At 43.0% G+C, this 16,559-nt stretch overlaps 1 protein-coding gene across 2 annotated transcripts in view; it reads right to left on the minus strand.

The window, feature by feature from the left end:
* The window catches only part of LOC123927168 (ral guanine nucleotide dissociation stimulator-like), a 49,049-nt gene that overhangs the window by 11,918 nt on the left and 20,572 nt on the right, over window positions 1-16,559 (minus strand). For both annotated transcript variants that reach the window (XR_006815358.1, XR_006815357.1), the window contains exon 2: window positions 3,604-4,126. The gene's annotated coding sequence lies outside the window, so the exon portion shown is untranslated. The remainder of the gene's footprint in view (window positions 1-3,603; window positions 4,127-16,559) is intronic.

Raw genomic sequence — 16,559 nt, forward strand, 5'->3', positions numbered from 1 at the left:
GGGAGCAGGGGAGAAGCATCTATCATGCAAATGGATGCGAAATGAAGCATGGTAGGAATACTTCTATCCAGACACAACAGATAAAAAAGGGGGAGGTAGGAAGACCCAAAGAAGGACACTACTTCATCATAATGGAGACCATGGAATAAGAGCGAACATCATGCAATATTTAGACACCCAACATAGGGGCACCCAAAGGCATCCAACAGTTCATAACAAACATAAAGGAACCTTGACAGCAATACCATACAGTGGGGGACTCTAACACCCCACATCTATTAATGGAGACGTGATCCAAACTGAGAATCAACAAGGAATCAATGGTTTTGAGGGATGCACTCATTTGAACACATAGATGCAGAACCTTCCACCCTGAAACAGCAGAATCCGTAGTGCTTACAAGTGCACATGGAACATTCTCCAGAATAGATCACACGTTAGGGCACAACCCAAGTCTCAACAAACTCCAAAAGATGGATATCATACCATGCATCATTTCTGAGCATGACACTATGGAACTCCAAATGAACCCCAAGAGCAAATCTGGAGAGACCATGAATCCATGGAGTTTAAATTACATGCACCCAACAAGGACTGGGTCAACCGAGAATCCAAAGAGGAAATCCAAAATTCAATGGAAGCAAAAGGACAAGCCAAGGGTCCCCAAACTTGCAGATACAGTGCAAGGGAATCGAAGAAGACAGGATCCAGCACCACAAGAAAAATCCCCAATACTGTAAGCTGACACAAAAGGACCTAGCAAAAGTACAACACAGAGCTCCTGAGCAGTCGCTCAGTCTGGGCAAGTTGGAGCTCCTGCTGTTGGGTGCATGCTTAGCTTCCATCTCAACTCTAAGTCCCAGAATGGGGGGGGTATTTCCTTACTTCCAGAACCATCCCCACCAGGGCCACTGGGGAATCAACCTTTCAGGGGATTCTTGGCAGAGAGAAATTGCCAAAAAGGCCCAGGAAACAACCACCCCTTCCCTGCTGGTGGATCAAGGTGGCCAATTAGCTTTCCCTCTGTGGAACATTCCACAGTGCTTTTGGGGGGATGATCCTCTCAGGTTCTGATGCCCAGGGTATCATGGCAAAGTGCAGATTCCAATTGAGAAATCCTGGGAGGGACCTGACCCTTTGCATTTCCAGCATGCTCAGAGCTGATGCTTGGGCCACCAGTCCCTGGAGCACATGGAGAAACAACTTGTCAGCGGACCAGTGGACAAAATGTTCTCTCTTTCACCACAAAGAAGAGATTGATCAGCAACAGTCTGGCAGCCACAAAGAGGTGTTTGATTGTCAGGAAGATCAACAGCCAGGCAGGGCTTTGTCCACCCCCACAGGCCTCTCCTTCTGTTCTCCAGGGTATAGGGAGGCAGGATGGGAGGAAAGACAGTTTGTTCAGTGGAAGCTAAATCCTGAGCTTGAGTTCCTTTTGACCTAGTAGACTGGGTACTCCTAGGAGGCTTCCTCTCTGGCCTCTATGGAAGGCCATTCTAAACACCAGTGCTTGCTTCCCAAGTGCTGGGATCCTGGGCAGAAAGCGACGGAACACAAGAGAGTCACAGGGAAGTGACACAGTTTGATCATGAAAGCTTGGAGTTGTGAAAGACCATCTCTTGCCCTATGTTCCCTTGGTCAGAAACCTCTCAGCAACCACTCAGAGGATAGACAGGCAGGTACATAGCAGGGACGGGGATCCCTGGGAGCCACTGTCAACCGAACCTGGTGGTCTCTTCATCACAATTCACACAGACCAAGATACTGAGGTAAGACTTAACATCCGTGAGTGTTACGTTAACATAGGTTTTTGATTCATGGGTGACTTTTCAGAAACAGAAAAGAAGAATAAAGGGAATAAGGAAAGAGAGGCAATTAAAAAAAAACAGACTCAAATATAGAGAACATACTGGTGGGAACCAGGTGGGGGGATGGGTGGAAGAGGGTGGGGGATTAAGAGTACACTTATTGTGCTGAGCACTGAGTCATATACAGAAATCCTGAATCCCTACTGTTCACCTGAAACGATGAAATCCCTGAAGGTCAATTAGACTGTATTTTCAAAAATTTCTTTGAAAGATGGTATTAGGAGATCAAAGATGAGATTATGCTCTGAGAGTTTCATAATCAGGTCTCCTCAGGCTGAACATAAATGTACATTAAAGATCAATGAAAAAGTCCAAAGACAAATGTGAAGTCTGTTGATATGGAAAGGAAAGGGCCCACCTCTTTGTTCACAGAAATGATACCTTCTTATGCTATTGGCTGTTGTAAAAACATTTCACTCATCTCCCCTTGGATCTATGCTCCTCTGGTGTTTCCATTCTACTTGGTTGTGTGTCTTCATGAAGTAGTTGAAGGAATGATCCTATCCCTTGTTTCATGGACTAATCCATAGTTGGCTCTTTCTAGCCCCTGGAAGATTGGAGCTGGAGGGCCTTCTGGAAAACATAGCACAACTGGATCTCTCATCGTTTTCCAGAGAAGGAAAGGGAGGCCCCACAAGGGCACCAACAGAACAGTAACACAGAGGAGGTTCTCCCAACACCCGCTTCAGGATCCCAACTCACTGAGCAGGAGTGAAGAACCCCCGTCCCTCCAGACACAATGGACACATCACTGGAATGGGTCATTTCTTTGGAAAAGTGAAATGTGGACAAACATGAAAAGATACAAAATAACATCACTGAAAGAAAGCCCACTGTGATCCCCTGCCCTGGGTTTTAAGTCCCACCTGTGTGTGAAGCCATTTGATAATCACAGGGGAAGGGAGGGAAAACTGAATGGGAAGTCACCAGAGAGGGAGAAAAACGATGAGAGGCTCTTACCTAAGAAACAAGCAGAGGGTTGCTGGAGGGGAGGTGGGTGCGGCTATGGGGTAATTTGGACAGGAGCATAAAGGAGGGCATGCGATGTGATGAGCACTGGGGGTGATACACAACTGATGAATGATTGAGCACTACCTCGGAAGCTAATGAGGTACTGTATGGTGCCTAACTGACTTTCAACAACAACAACAACAACAACAACAACAACAACAAAATACAATCCAAAGTTCTGTGTTTTCTTGATTTTCAATGTGGAAAATACTGGATGATTTCTTGTCTTCCCTCCGGCAAGGGAATGAGACAGCCTATTCATGAGGAAGCAATTCTCAGGACACTCTACCTTTTTCAGCCCTAAAGAGGTTTTCAATCATGCTTTCACCAGTTGCAGTCCTTATGCCGTTCTAGTCTATTTGGAGCACTCTTGACAGGGGGGCAAGCACTTTTTTTTCTTCAAGGTGACTCACCCCAAGCAGTTAATATCCCTAGTTGCCACAGGAGTTACTACAGGTGTGCCCCCTCCATCCTTTACAAGGGCCTTAGTGCAAGTTTTCCAGAAAAGTGGTATGAACACTTGTGGCTGCAAGTTGGATCCTGGATGACGTCCATCCCTTTGTTCACCTGTGGGACTGGTAGGGGCAGTGTCTCCATCTCAGTCCGGGAGGTGCAAGAGCTCTCCAGCTCACCTTCAGACACGGCCCTCCCCTTTCTCCCATAGAAGAACCTGCAGAACTAAGTGATCATGAACTGGGAACACACAAGGGTACAAAGGTCTTACCTAAATTCAGCTCAGCATGGCAATGACAGGCTGGTCCCTCTTGGAGGTTGCTCCCAGTGTCCTTGAGTCATTTGAAACTTCTTGGTGACTGACTCCAGACAGTGGCTCACCATAATAGAGGGATGAGAAGTTCCTCGGAGACAGGTGTTACCACACCACTATCATCACCCTCTGTCGTGGAAGAAGTCTATGTCCCTCATCGGATTAAGAAACCTTTCAAACAGGACTGGAGCAGAGTGCAATAAAAGGCTCCCTTTGAAGAAGGCCTGAGATTGGGGACATGTCCAGTCATACATCTCACTGTTCCCATCACCACACAGGTGGTGTCCAAAATGGGCAGGGTACTATTTCCAGTACACAGCTCCTGCTCATCCACCGTGCCTATTCCTATCATCACGCCATCGCATCTGGTCAGGACCCCAGCTTCTGGCCTGTGCTTCTCCAGTTCATGCTGCTGCCTGCCTCCACCAATGATCCTGTTTCATCTCTGCATTTGGAGCTCCACAGCATTCATCTTCATCAGCTTCACAAAACAGAATGATTTCATGGATATGACATGCAAGGCACAGAATGGAAAAGAAAAAGAAACTCACACACTGGACATTCAGAATACTTAAAATCTTTGTAACTTGAACGACATTATCAACCAAGGGAAAGCATAGTCCAAAAGTCGGAAGAGCATGTTTGCAAACCATGTATCTGACAGGTTCTCAATAGCCACACTATCTAGAGATCCCAGAAACTCAACGACAATGACAACAACAGCAACAACAGAGAAACAAATCAAATGTGATGTGTGGGTGTACAAATGGGGAAGAGACATCACCTCAAAGCTAAGACGCATGGAAGGAAATTGGAAAGGATAGTTCCCATCACTAATTTTTTGGGAAATCCTATTTATAACAAGCAATGAGATACCATTATGCATCCATGAGGTTGACTACCCACAGAAGAATTAAAACGAAACCAAGCAAAACAAAACAAAAACAAAGTCTCAGGAGAAAGGGAAAGGTAAGTGTTGGCAAAGACATAGAGAAGTAGGAACCTTGGTGACTGGGTGTGGTAGAAATGTTTAATGGCATGGTTGTGAAATCAGTATGGCTGTTCTTCACAAAAATCAACTTCAGCAGGACACCTGGGTGGCTCAGTCTGTTGAGTGTCTGCCTTTGGATCAGGTCATGGTCCCAGGATCCTGGGATGGAGTCCCGCATTGGGCTTCTTGCTCAGCCAGGAGTCTGCTTCTTTCCTGCCTGCTCTGCCTGCCACTTCTCCTGCTTCTGCATGCTGCTTTCTCACACTGACAAATGAATAAATAAAATGCTTTTTAAAAATCAACTTTAGAACTACCATGTGTTTCAGTACTTGCCTTTCTGTGGTAGATACCCAAATTAATGAAGAGTATGGTCTTGATGACTTATCTGAGCACACCTTTTCATGACAACATTGTTCCTAAAAGCTAATCCATGAATGCAATCCATGTATCTGTCCAGGGAGGAACAGATGTTGTATATGCAGATATTGGGATAGTATTCATTCTGGAAAGAGGACGAAACATTGACATGCTCCACCCCATGGGTGAACCTTGAAGATAATATGCTAAGTGAGAGGAGTATGAATGAAGATACCAACTTTGACTCCACTCTTAGGACCTACCTAAAGTAGGTCCTTTCTGTTCCGAAGGACAGAAATTAGAATGGTGTTTGCCAAGGGCTGGAAGGGGGTGCTCATGGGAAGTCTGACTCATGCTAAAGAGGTTTGGATTGACAAGATGCAATGAGATGGGAAGGTAGGTTCCAGGGAGGTTGGACAAAGACATTAATGCTTTTAAGACATTTAGAATGTACTCCTTGAACTTCATGGACTTCATGACCTAACAATAAATTACACTGGAAAGTGTAATTTGCTAAGATGGAGAAATGAACACAGGACCATTTCATCTGGCCATTTATAACCTTCCAGGTAGGTCCTATCTCAGCCATTTGATTTCAGCCATTTTCCTTGAGACAACTTGGAGCAAACAAAATGTTGTCCTTCTGTGCCTACTTCAAGGTTTAAAATCAGAATTGCCTAAAACAGGACAACTTTATGCGAGAAGGTAATTTTCAGAGTTAATGTCTTGAGACATTTTATTCCTTGGTCATGTTTTGAAACAAAACCCAAATTGAACATTCTACTTCATTACTGGAATTTCATTCACTGATTTTTCAACTCAGAACCCAGTGTTGATGCACGTGGCATGGATGTTACTATGCCTATCATAATCTACCGACTTTAGGTTCTGCTGTTTTCAGTTTGGTTTACTTGTCATTCCTTTGCCACGTCAACTTTCCTGAGGCTCATTATGAATGGTAAAATATCTTTGGACCCAGTTTTATTGAAAGAATTGACTGAGCACTCTGCACGTCTCAGCTACACAATGTAATGATTTCATTTTCCTAGGCTCTAAAATGATGACCAGAATAAGTTGAGTTGACCACCATCATCTCTTAGAGATACAAAGAGAAAGGAAAGAGCAAAGAAAGGAAAGGTTCTTCTTTGGGTCATGAGAACTCTCAAAATTGGCTCTCTTAACACCTCTCAAATACGCCATAGAGCAGTATGAACTATAGTTATAAGTTTGTACATGACATCCTTCTTATATCTTTCTCTTACAACTGGAAGTTTGTAGCTCTCCATGATTCCCTCAATCCCTGCCCCACCCCCCGCACTATGCTTATGGTTCCTTCAATCTGAAGGCTTTTGCTGAGTTCATTTTTCTCCTTTTCTCTTCTTGGTTTCAGATTCCATGTAGAAGGGAAAAATACATCTTGTAGTATCTTTCTATATCTCTATCCCTGCATACCTTAGTATTGGCCTTCCTCTCTCTCATTTATTTCATGTGGCTTAAAAGTCCAGGTGTCATCACATTTGCCATGATTTCCTTTCCTTATGAATGAATAATATCCTAATATAGATTTAAACTCTTCTTTACCCAGTCATCACTAATGGGCATGGTTGTTTACAGTGTCTTGTCTGTTGTAATTAATGCTTGAAGAAGAAGAAGAAGAAGAAGAAGAAGAAGAAGAAGAAGAAGAAGAAGAAGAAGAAGAAGAAGAAGAAGAAATAATAGTCTTTGAGCGTGGAGGTGGGTGCACAGATTTCTTGAACATATTGATTGATTTTTTTTCATTATTGTGTTATGACAGTCACCATTAAATGTAACATTAGTTTTTGATGCAGTGTTTCAAGATTGTTTATGTACAACAACAAGTGCTCCATGCAATATGTGCCCTCCTTAATAATCCCCACAAGGCACACACAACTCCACTCCAAAATCCTCAGCTTGTTTCTGAGAGTCCACAGTCTCTCTTGGTTCATCTCCCATTCAGATTTACCCCAATTCACTGTTCCTTTCCTTCTTCCAATGTCCTCCGTGTTAATCCTTAGGTTCCACGAGTGAAACCATATGCTAATTTCTTTCTCTGCTTGACTTCTTTCACTCAGCACCATTTCCTCCAGTCCCATCCATGTTGATGCAAAAGTTGTATATTCATCCTTTCTGATGGCTGAGTAATATTCCATTGTATATATGGACCAAAGCTTCTTTATCCATCCTCTGTTGAAGAGTGTCTTGACTGTTCCCACAGTTTGGCTATTGTGGATATTGCTACCATGAACCTCAGGGTACATATGGCCCTTCTTTTCACAACATCTGTATTCCTTGGTTTTCTGTATGCCAAAGCTACTTGTTCATGGACCACATGGAGAAACGTGTCAGCAGTCCAATCCAAAAATGTTCACTGCTTTCAGCACAAGTGAATCAGCACAAGTGATTTCAGCACAGTGATTTATCAGCACCAGTTTGACATAAACAAAGAGGCATTTTGAATGCCAGGAAAATGAACAGCCAGGACAGGGCTTTGTCCACCCCTGCAGGGATCTCCTTGTGTTCTCTTCCTCAGTAGGTTGAGTCAGGATGGAAGGCATCAATAGTGAATGGGTTTCATTATGCTGGTGTCTTCCCTTTCTTGTGCCCTCGTGGATCTCTGTGATGTGTGTAGAACACAAACTCCTTTTAAGAGGGGTGGCTAAAGCTGAAAATGGGTAAGGTGGGAGCCTGAGTTCCTGAGTCAGCCCTGACATGTGGGCAGAGGCAGGCGCTGGCGGCCACCCTGTGTGTGGTGCACAGGGTTACTTGGAAATCCACATGAATGGGCTGGGGGAGCTTGTGAGGGGAATGGCATGAGGCACTGCTACAAACTACACTGATTTCCCAAAGGATTTTACAAGTGCTCACACAAGTTTTAACCTGAATCCTCTGGGTCCTTTATGAACAGGGAGATTATAGTCAGGCATCAGTACAGCCTAAGGATGTAGCAGAAAGACAGGGTCTGATACTTGTCCCCTGAGGACTCTGGAGGGGTGAGGCTGGCTGGGTATAGATTTGGGATAAAGGCACCAAGGAACAAAGGGGCTCAGGAGGAAAAAGAGCTGTGACCTGGCAATACAATGGAAGGAGGAATACCATTGCACTGAAAACTGAGACTGGTTCCTGAGAGTGTCCTTAAAAACTCCAAATTAGAGAAAATGGTCTCAATCAAGCCCTCAGAAAGAAAACACACACCAAAAAAATAATGGACATTTATGAAGGGCTTAGGAAGCCAGATGTTCCAGTGAACTGAGCACCAATCCACAGGTGGAATCTGGGAGGGAAAAACCATTGGGTGGCCATGACCTGAGAAGTGACCTTAGACCAGTCACATTGCCTTTCATTTTCCACGTCTGCTGGGTACAGAGGATGACTTCCAGTTCCAAAGTTAGCAGGCCTACAACAGAATGCACTTCAAAATGTATACCTCATTCCGTTTTTTTTACAAAAGATAATTTGGGGGCACCTGGGTGGCCCAGTCAGTTGAGCCTCTGCCTTCAGCTCAGATCATGATACCAGAAACCTGGGATCAAGTCCCATGTCAGGCTCCCTGCTCAACAAAGAGTCTGCTTCTCCTTCTTCCTCTGTCTCTCCTCCCTGCTCATGCTCTCTTTAAAGTATATCTACCTATAGGGGTGCCTGGGAGGCTCAGTTGGTTAAGCGACTGCCTTCGGTTCCGGTCATGATCCCAGAGTCCTGGGATCGAGTCCCACATCAGACTCCCAGCTACATGGGGAGTCTGTTTCTCCCTCTGACCTCCCCTCTCTTGCTCTCTCACTCTGTCTCTCTCTCTCAAATAAATAAATAAAATCTAAAATAAAATCTGTATATATATATGTGTGTGTGTGTATAGGTATATATATATATATACCTATATATAGGTATATATACCTATATCTCTATCTATAGATAGATAGATAGATAGATAGATTTTTAAACAGAATTTGGAAGCCTTGATGAATTACCTCTCTGTGAATGCCAAGTAGGGGATTAGAATTTTCCAGAATAAGAGTACCAAATGTGCCAAATACCACACCCCCTTATCATCTTTAGGAGAAAGTTTTTTTAAACAAACACCACTTGATGAGTTTTGACACACAAACATCATCCTCAAAAGTTCCCTGATGCCCTTATAATCCTTCCTTCCCTCAACCATCCTGTCACCAGGTAATCACTTGTTGCTTGATTACTTGCTTGATTTGTTTATTTATTTTTGTGCAAGTGTGCTCTTTATTTTTTATTTAAATTCCATTCATTAGCATGCAAAGTATTATTAGTTTCAGAGTTAGGGGCCACGGATTCCTCAGTCTCATATAATACCCAGTGCTCATTACATCATGTGCCCTCCTTAATGTCGATCACCCAGTTACCCTATACTCCCACCTACTTCCCCTCAAGCAACCCTCAGTTTGTTTCCTATGATTAAGAGTCTCTTATGGTTTGTCTCCCTCTCTTTCATCTTCTTTCCTTCTTCCTCTCTTCCCCTATGATCCTGTTTTGTTTTATAAATTCCTAAGCTGAGTGAGATCATATGATAATTGTTTTTCTCTGATTAACTTATTTTGCTTAGCATAATACCTTCCAGTTCCATGCACATAATTGCAAATGGAAAGATTTCATATTTCTTGATGGCTAAGTAGTATTCCCTTATATATACCACATTTATACCATTCCATGTATATACCACATCTTCTTTATGCATTCATCTGTCAATGGACACCTGGACTCTTTCCATAGTTTGGCTATTGTGGACATTGTTGCTAGAAACAGTGGGGTGCATGGGTCCCTTTGGATCACTACATTTGTGTCTTTGGGGTAAATACCTAGTAGTGCAATTGCTGGGTCATAGGGTAGTTCTATTTTTAACTTTTTGAGGAACCTCTGAATTGTTCTCCAGAGTGCTCTACTAGTTTGCATTCTCACCAAAGGGCCAGAGGGTTCCCCTTTCTTCTCACCCTCACCAACATCTGTCATTTCCTGACTTGTTAATTCTAGCCATTCTGACCACTGTGAGGTGGTATCTCATTATGGTTTTGATTGGTATTTCCCTGATGCCAAGTGATATTGAGCATTCTTTCATGTGTCTGTTGGCCATTTGCTTGTATTCTTTGGAGAAATGTCTATTCCTATGTTCTGCCCACTTCTTGATTGGATTATTTCTTTTTTGGGGTGTTGAGTTTGGTAAGTTCTTTATAGATTTGATGTACTAGCCCTTTATCTGATAAGACATTTGCAAATATCTTCTCCCATTCTGTCAGTTGTCTTTTGGTTTGGTTGATAGTTTCCTTTGCTGTGCAAAAGCTTTTTATCATCATGAAGTCCCAATAGTTCATTTTTGCCTTTGTTTCCACTGCTTCCTGTCACTTTAACTTTGCATCCCCTGAATTTTATGCACATGGAAACAGGATGTATACTATGTACAGTATGGCTTTTTTACTCACCATAATAATTTTCAGATTCAACTTTATTGTGTGCATCAATAGTTTGTTGCTTTTTGTTGCTGAGTAATATTCCACCATATGGATACACTAAAATTTGTTCATCCATTCACCTTTTGATGAACACTTCAGTTTTGTCAAGTTTGCTTTTCTAGATTAAGCTGCTGTGAATTGTCATGTCCACATCTTTGTATGGACATGTATCTTCATTTCTCTGAAAATAGGAAACCTACACAGAATGGGAAACATACCTTTTTAAGAAACTGCCAAATTATTTTCCCAAGTGGTTGTACCATTTTACATGTCTATCAGCAGACTGGGACAATTGCAGTTGCTTCACGTCCTTGCCAAAACTTGGTATGGTCAGACATTTTAATGTTAATTGTACTTGTAGATTTTGTAGTCGTGTCTCAATCTGATTTTCGTTTGCCTTTCCTTAATGACTAATGATGTGGCACATCTTTTCATGCATATATTTGACATTGTAAATCCTTCTTTGGGGGAAGATCTGTTCAGGTCTTTTACCCTTAAGAAAAAAGGATTGTCTTAATATAGAGTTCTAAGAATTGTTTATATATTCTAGATACAAGTCTTCTTCAGATATATGTTTTGTAAACATCTTCTCCCACTTTATGTCTCATGGACGATTTTTGAGAATGAAGAAGTTATAGCTTGGAAGGTAGATGGTACTTCCACTCTGGTGTAATTCGTTCTAGAGTTTCTGGTCCTTTAGTAGCTCCTTCTGCTGCCAGACCTCCCTCCAATTCTCTCTCATCACAGTGACATGGAAACATCAGGTCATCTCCATTTAAATACTGCAGGTCAGTTATGGCCTCAACTGCCCACACTCCACCTCATTTGAAGCAATGGTGCCACATTTCCACAATTTTCTTCCTTGCTTGGTAACACATAGGAACTATTTTTTCCTCATATATCAGATTATTACACTATATTTTTAATACAAGCAATGTTGTCAGTTATAGCTCAGTTGAAAAAACAACAACAACACCAACAACAACAAAAAACAAGCATCCTGTAGCAGTTACGATAGCTGCATAACAAATGACCCCAAATCTTACAGTCCAAATAAACACCCTTTGTTATTGCTCAGAAGTCTACAGTTCCACAGTTAGGAGGTAAGCTCCACTGATCTCAGGTGGGCTCTCTTACATGCCTGCAGTCATATGGAGTCTCAGTCTCTCTATTTGCAAGGGGTTCACCTGAATTCAGCCACCATATTACCGTTAACCTGCTGTTTCTGTCCCTATGCTTTCAGTTCACTGCATTATCATACTAACATGGCTTCCAGCAGGCTGTGGGATCCCTCTTATGAACTGCTGGGCTCAGAGGGTTTGTAGACCTCTAGGACTGTCTTGTTTGGATTCTCAAGAAAATGTTTCTGAGAAAAACATTTGAGTCTAAGTAGCTTATTCCAGGAAGTAGAGAAGTGGAGATGGAAAAGAAGGTAGAGGGGCAGCCAATACAGTGTCTGTGTTAATGAAGAGGCAACCACTGTGGGAAACTGGGGCACTGTGCCACTGGGGATGTGCTTCCGTATTGTCCCATCCAAGGGACGACGAATGGAACCTTTTCTGGGCTAAGAATCATCTGGTGAGAGGTACATGAGCTTCTTTCCTCCTTAATCAGGGCTTTGACTCTGAGGGTTCTCCCTCAAAGCTTTGCTGCAAAGGAGTTGCTGGCCCTGGAGGCTGGGTCTAGTCTGGCCAGCTAGGTTCCCATTGACCTATTTTAAGTCCACAACAAGTAAGCAACATCTGCCATGTTCAAGGACCTGATGGGTAATCACAAATTGCAAAGCACTGAAACAATACCAGTAATAAGTCGACCTGTTCTCCTACAGAGCAGAATCATCTAAAGCCACTTTGGGGAGGTACCAAAGGGGCTTAATTTCTGCATGTAAGGGTACTGTGCCAGTAGTGCATTGGCTGTACCTTTCATGGATTTGCTGTGGACCACTAGGATGGAATGCCCATCAGAAGCCAGTACTCCATCTCCAGCATGCATCACCAAACAGAAAGATGCTTTTCATGAAGCAGCAGATATTTTTAGTGATTTATCAGGAAACTCTTTGTTACATGGGATGATGGATGACTGCAGAACATTAGAGAAATCCCTGCAGCCTCATAATTTGAGAGTCTCTGAAGGAATTGAAGTTGAATGCAAGCAAACTTAACAGTAAAAGAGTCTACAATGCCCTAATTTCTCAGAAGATATTGTGTCAAAACTTGCACAATGTGGCTTCTAACCTACTGTGTTCACAAAGTGAACAAGGGCTGTGACAAATCCCTGCTTCCAATTCACAGAGTCTCTCCCAGACTCTGACTCAATGTTTCCAGACCTGCATATTATTCTGCCTTTCATATTTTCACCATCTCACAAGGCTGTGTTGGACCACCGTTTGGGCTTTTGTCCCCTCTCCTGCCTATCACCAGCCACACTTTCAATCTATTGTATAGATGGATACCAGCCTGAATAGCTTCTTAGGTTTCAGCAGCCTCAGCACTATCGACATTCACACACAGGTTAATTGATAAACACATTCATTTATTTCAGGAAATAGTCTTGAAAGTATCTGTGTGACCAATATTAGGGGGCTCAGCAAACACAAAGCCCCAATATTACTTACACTCAATGTCAAACATTCCATTTCAAAGGCAGGGGAAATAGTAACGTTCTAGTAGAAAGGCCACAGGGCAGGAGTAATTCTAAGTCAGGACAAGGACAGTTTTTTGTTCTATTCTGGCCTTCAGTTGATTGGATGTGACCCACCCACACTGGAGAGGACAATCTGCTTCACTGTTCACCAGCTTAAATGATAATCTCATTCAGAAATACCCTCCACAGACACATAACAGACAAGAACACTGTTTGACCAAAATATCAGGGCACCCCAGAACCCACTCAATTTGACACATAAAATTAACACATAAAATTAACCATCCTAATATTCTTCATTTCTTCCAGAAGCCCCAAGTATGGAGGTGCCTTAGTTCATTAAATCAGTCTCTGTTCATGGATATCTGATGATTTTTCATCTTTTGTTATTGTAAGTAGCTCCATGATGAATAGCCCTATGCATACATATTCCATTTGCTTGCCACTGTATGGGTGGATCAGCTTCCCACTCGTGGAATTTCTGGATCAATGGGTAAATGCATACGTAATTGACCTCCCTGGGGACTGTACCATTTTGCATTCTAACAACAGTGCCTGAAAGCACTTGTTCCTAAGGAAACAAGGATCCATGTTTGGTCAAGAACACCACCACTCTTGGCTATGGAGATTGGTTTAGGACCCAGCTGGCCAATGGGAGGGACTGATGAGAGTTTTTGTGGAAGCATGAGGACAGAGAAGCTGTCTCACCCTAGCAATGGCTCAGCTAGCTGTTGTAAACCTCCCGGGTCTAGGGGCAGCCACGTACAGAAAGCCTGGTCAAGAATGATACCAACAGGGAGGAGTCAAGATGGCGGAGAAGTAGCAGCCTGAGACTACATCAGGTAGCAGGAGATCAGCTCGATAGCTTATCTAAACATTGCAAACACCTACAAATCCAACGGGAGAGCGAAGAGAAGAAGAACAGTAACTCTAGAAACAGAAAATCAACCACTTTCTGAAAGGCAGGACTGGCAGAGAAGTGAATCTAAAACGACGGGAAGATAGACCGCGGGGGGAGGGGCCGGCTCCCGGCAAGCGGCGGAGCAACTGAGCACAAAATCAGGACTTTTAAAAGTCTGTTCCACTGAGGGACATTGCTCCAGAGGCTAAACCAGGGTGAAGCCCACGCGGGGTCAGCGTGGCCCCAGGCCCCGCAGGGTCACAGAAGGATCGGGGGTGTCGGAGTGTCGGAGAGCTCGCAGGTATTAGAACGGAGAAGCCGGCTGCAGAGACAGAGCCGAGGACTGAACTCTCAGCTCGGGGTTACCTTGAACTGGTCGCGGGCTGGGTGAGCTCGGAGCGCGGCTGGAGGCTGGGGATACGGGAGTGATTGGGTGCTGTCCTCTGGGGGCGCACTGAGGAGTGGGGCCCCAGGCTCTCGGCTCCTCCGGGCCGGAGACTAGGAGGCTGCCATTTTCATTCCCATCCTCCGGAACTCTACGGAAAGCGTTCAGGGAACAGAAGCTCCCAAAAGCGAATCCGAGCCGATTACTTAGTCCGGCCGCCGGTAAGGGCGGTGCAATCCCGCCTTGGGCAAAGACACTTGAGAGTCACTACAACAGGCCCCTCCCCCAGAAGATCAACAAAATATCCAGCCAGGACGAAGTTCATCTATCAAGGAGAAAGCAGGTTCATTCCTAAGACAGAAGACCAATTCCAGAGGAGGAGAAAGCAAAGCACGGAACTCATGGCTTTCTCCCCATGATTCTTTAGTCTTGCGGCTACTTCAATTTTTTTTTTCTTTTTTCAATTTTTTTTCTTTTTTCTTTTTTCTTCTTCTGCTAAATTTTTTTAAAAAACTTTTACCCTTTTCTTTTTTAACGTTTTTTGACTAGTTCATCTAAATATATATATTTTTTCTTTCTTTTTTATATTTTTTTATTTGTTTTATATTTTAAATTTTTTTCTTTTTTTTTCTTTTTTTTTTCAGAACCTGTTTTTATCCCCTTTCTCCCCCCCACAATTAGGGGTCTCTTCTGATTTGGTTACAGCGCATTTTTCAGGGGTCTTTGCCACCCTTTTAATTTATTTGCTCCTTCATATCCTCTTATCTGGACAAATGACAAGGCGGAAAAAATCACCACAAACAAAAGAACAAGAGACAGTACCGAAGGCTAGGGACCTAATCAACACAGACATTGTTAATATGTCAGATCAAGAGTTCAGAATGATGATTCTGAACATTCTAGCCGGGCTCGAAAAAGGCATGTAAGATATTAGAGAAACCCTCTCTGGAGATATTAAAGCCCTTTCTGGAGAAATTAAAGAACTAAAATCTAACCAAGTTGAAATCAAAAAAGCTATTAATGAGGTGCAATCAAAAATGGAGGCTCTCACTGCTAGGATCAATGAGGCAGAAGAAAGAATTAGTGATATAGAAGACCAAATGACAGAGAATAAAGAAGCCAAGCAAAAGAGGGACAAACAGCTACTGGACCATGAGGGGAGAATTCGAGAGATAAGTGACACCATAAGACGAAACAACATTAGAATAATTGGGATTCCAGAAGAAGAAGAAACAGAGAGGGGAGCAGAAGGTCTATTGGAGAGAATCATTGGAGAGAATTTCCCTAATATGGCAAAGGGAACAAGCATCAAAATCCAGGAGATGCAGAGAACCCCCCTCAAAGTCAACAAGAATAGGTCCACACCCCGTCACCTAATAGTAAAATTTACAAGTCTTAGTGACAAAGAGAAAATCCTGAAAGCAGCCCGAGAAAAGAAGTCTGTAACATACAATGGTAAAAATATTAGATTGGCAGCAGACTTATCCACAGAGACCTGGCAGGCCAGAAAGAGCTGGCATGATACATTCAGAGCACTAAAGGAGAAAAAAATGCAGCCAAGAATACTCTATCCAGCTAGGCTATCATTGAAAATAGAAGGAGAGATCAAAAGCTTCCAGGACAAACAAAAACTGAAAGAATTTGCAAACACCAAACCAGCTCTACAGGAAATATTGAAAGGGGTCCTCTAAGCAAAGAGAGAGCCTAAAAGTAGTAGATCAGAAAGGTACAGAGACAATATACAGTAACAGTCACCTTACAGGCTAATAATGGCACTAAATTCATATCTCTCAATAGTTACCCTGAATGTTAATGGGCTAAATGCCCCAATCAAAAGACACAGGGTATCAGAACGGATAAAAAAACAAAACCCATCAGTATGTTGCCTACAAGAAACTCATTTTAGACGCGAAGACACCTCCAGATTGAAAGTGAGGGGGTGGAAAACAATTTACCATGCTAATGGGCATCAGAAGAAAGCTGGGGTGGCAATCCTTATATCAGATCAATTAGATTTTAAGCCAAAGACTATAATAAGAGATGAGGAAGGACACTATATCCTACTCAAAGGGTCTGTCCAACAAGAAGATCTAACCATTTTAAATATCTATGCCCCTAACGTGGGAGCAGCCAACTATATCAACCAAT

Source organism: Meles meles, chromosome 16 (assembly GCF_922984935.1).
Source record: "Meles meles chromosome 16, mMelMel3.1 paternal haplotype, whole genome shotgun sequence".
In the NCBI taxonomy this organism is placed as follows: domain Eukaryota; kingdom Metazoa; phylum Chordata; class Mammalia; order Carnivora; family Mustelidae; genus Meles; species Meles meles.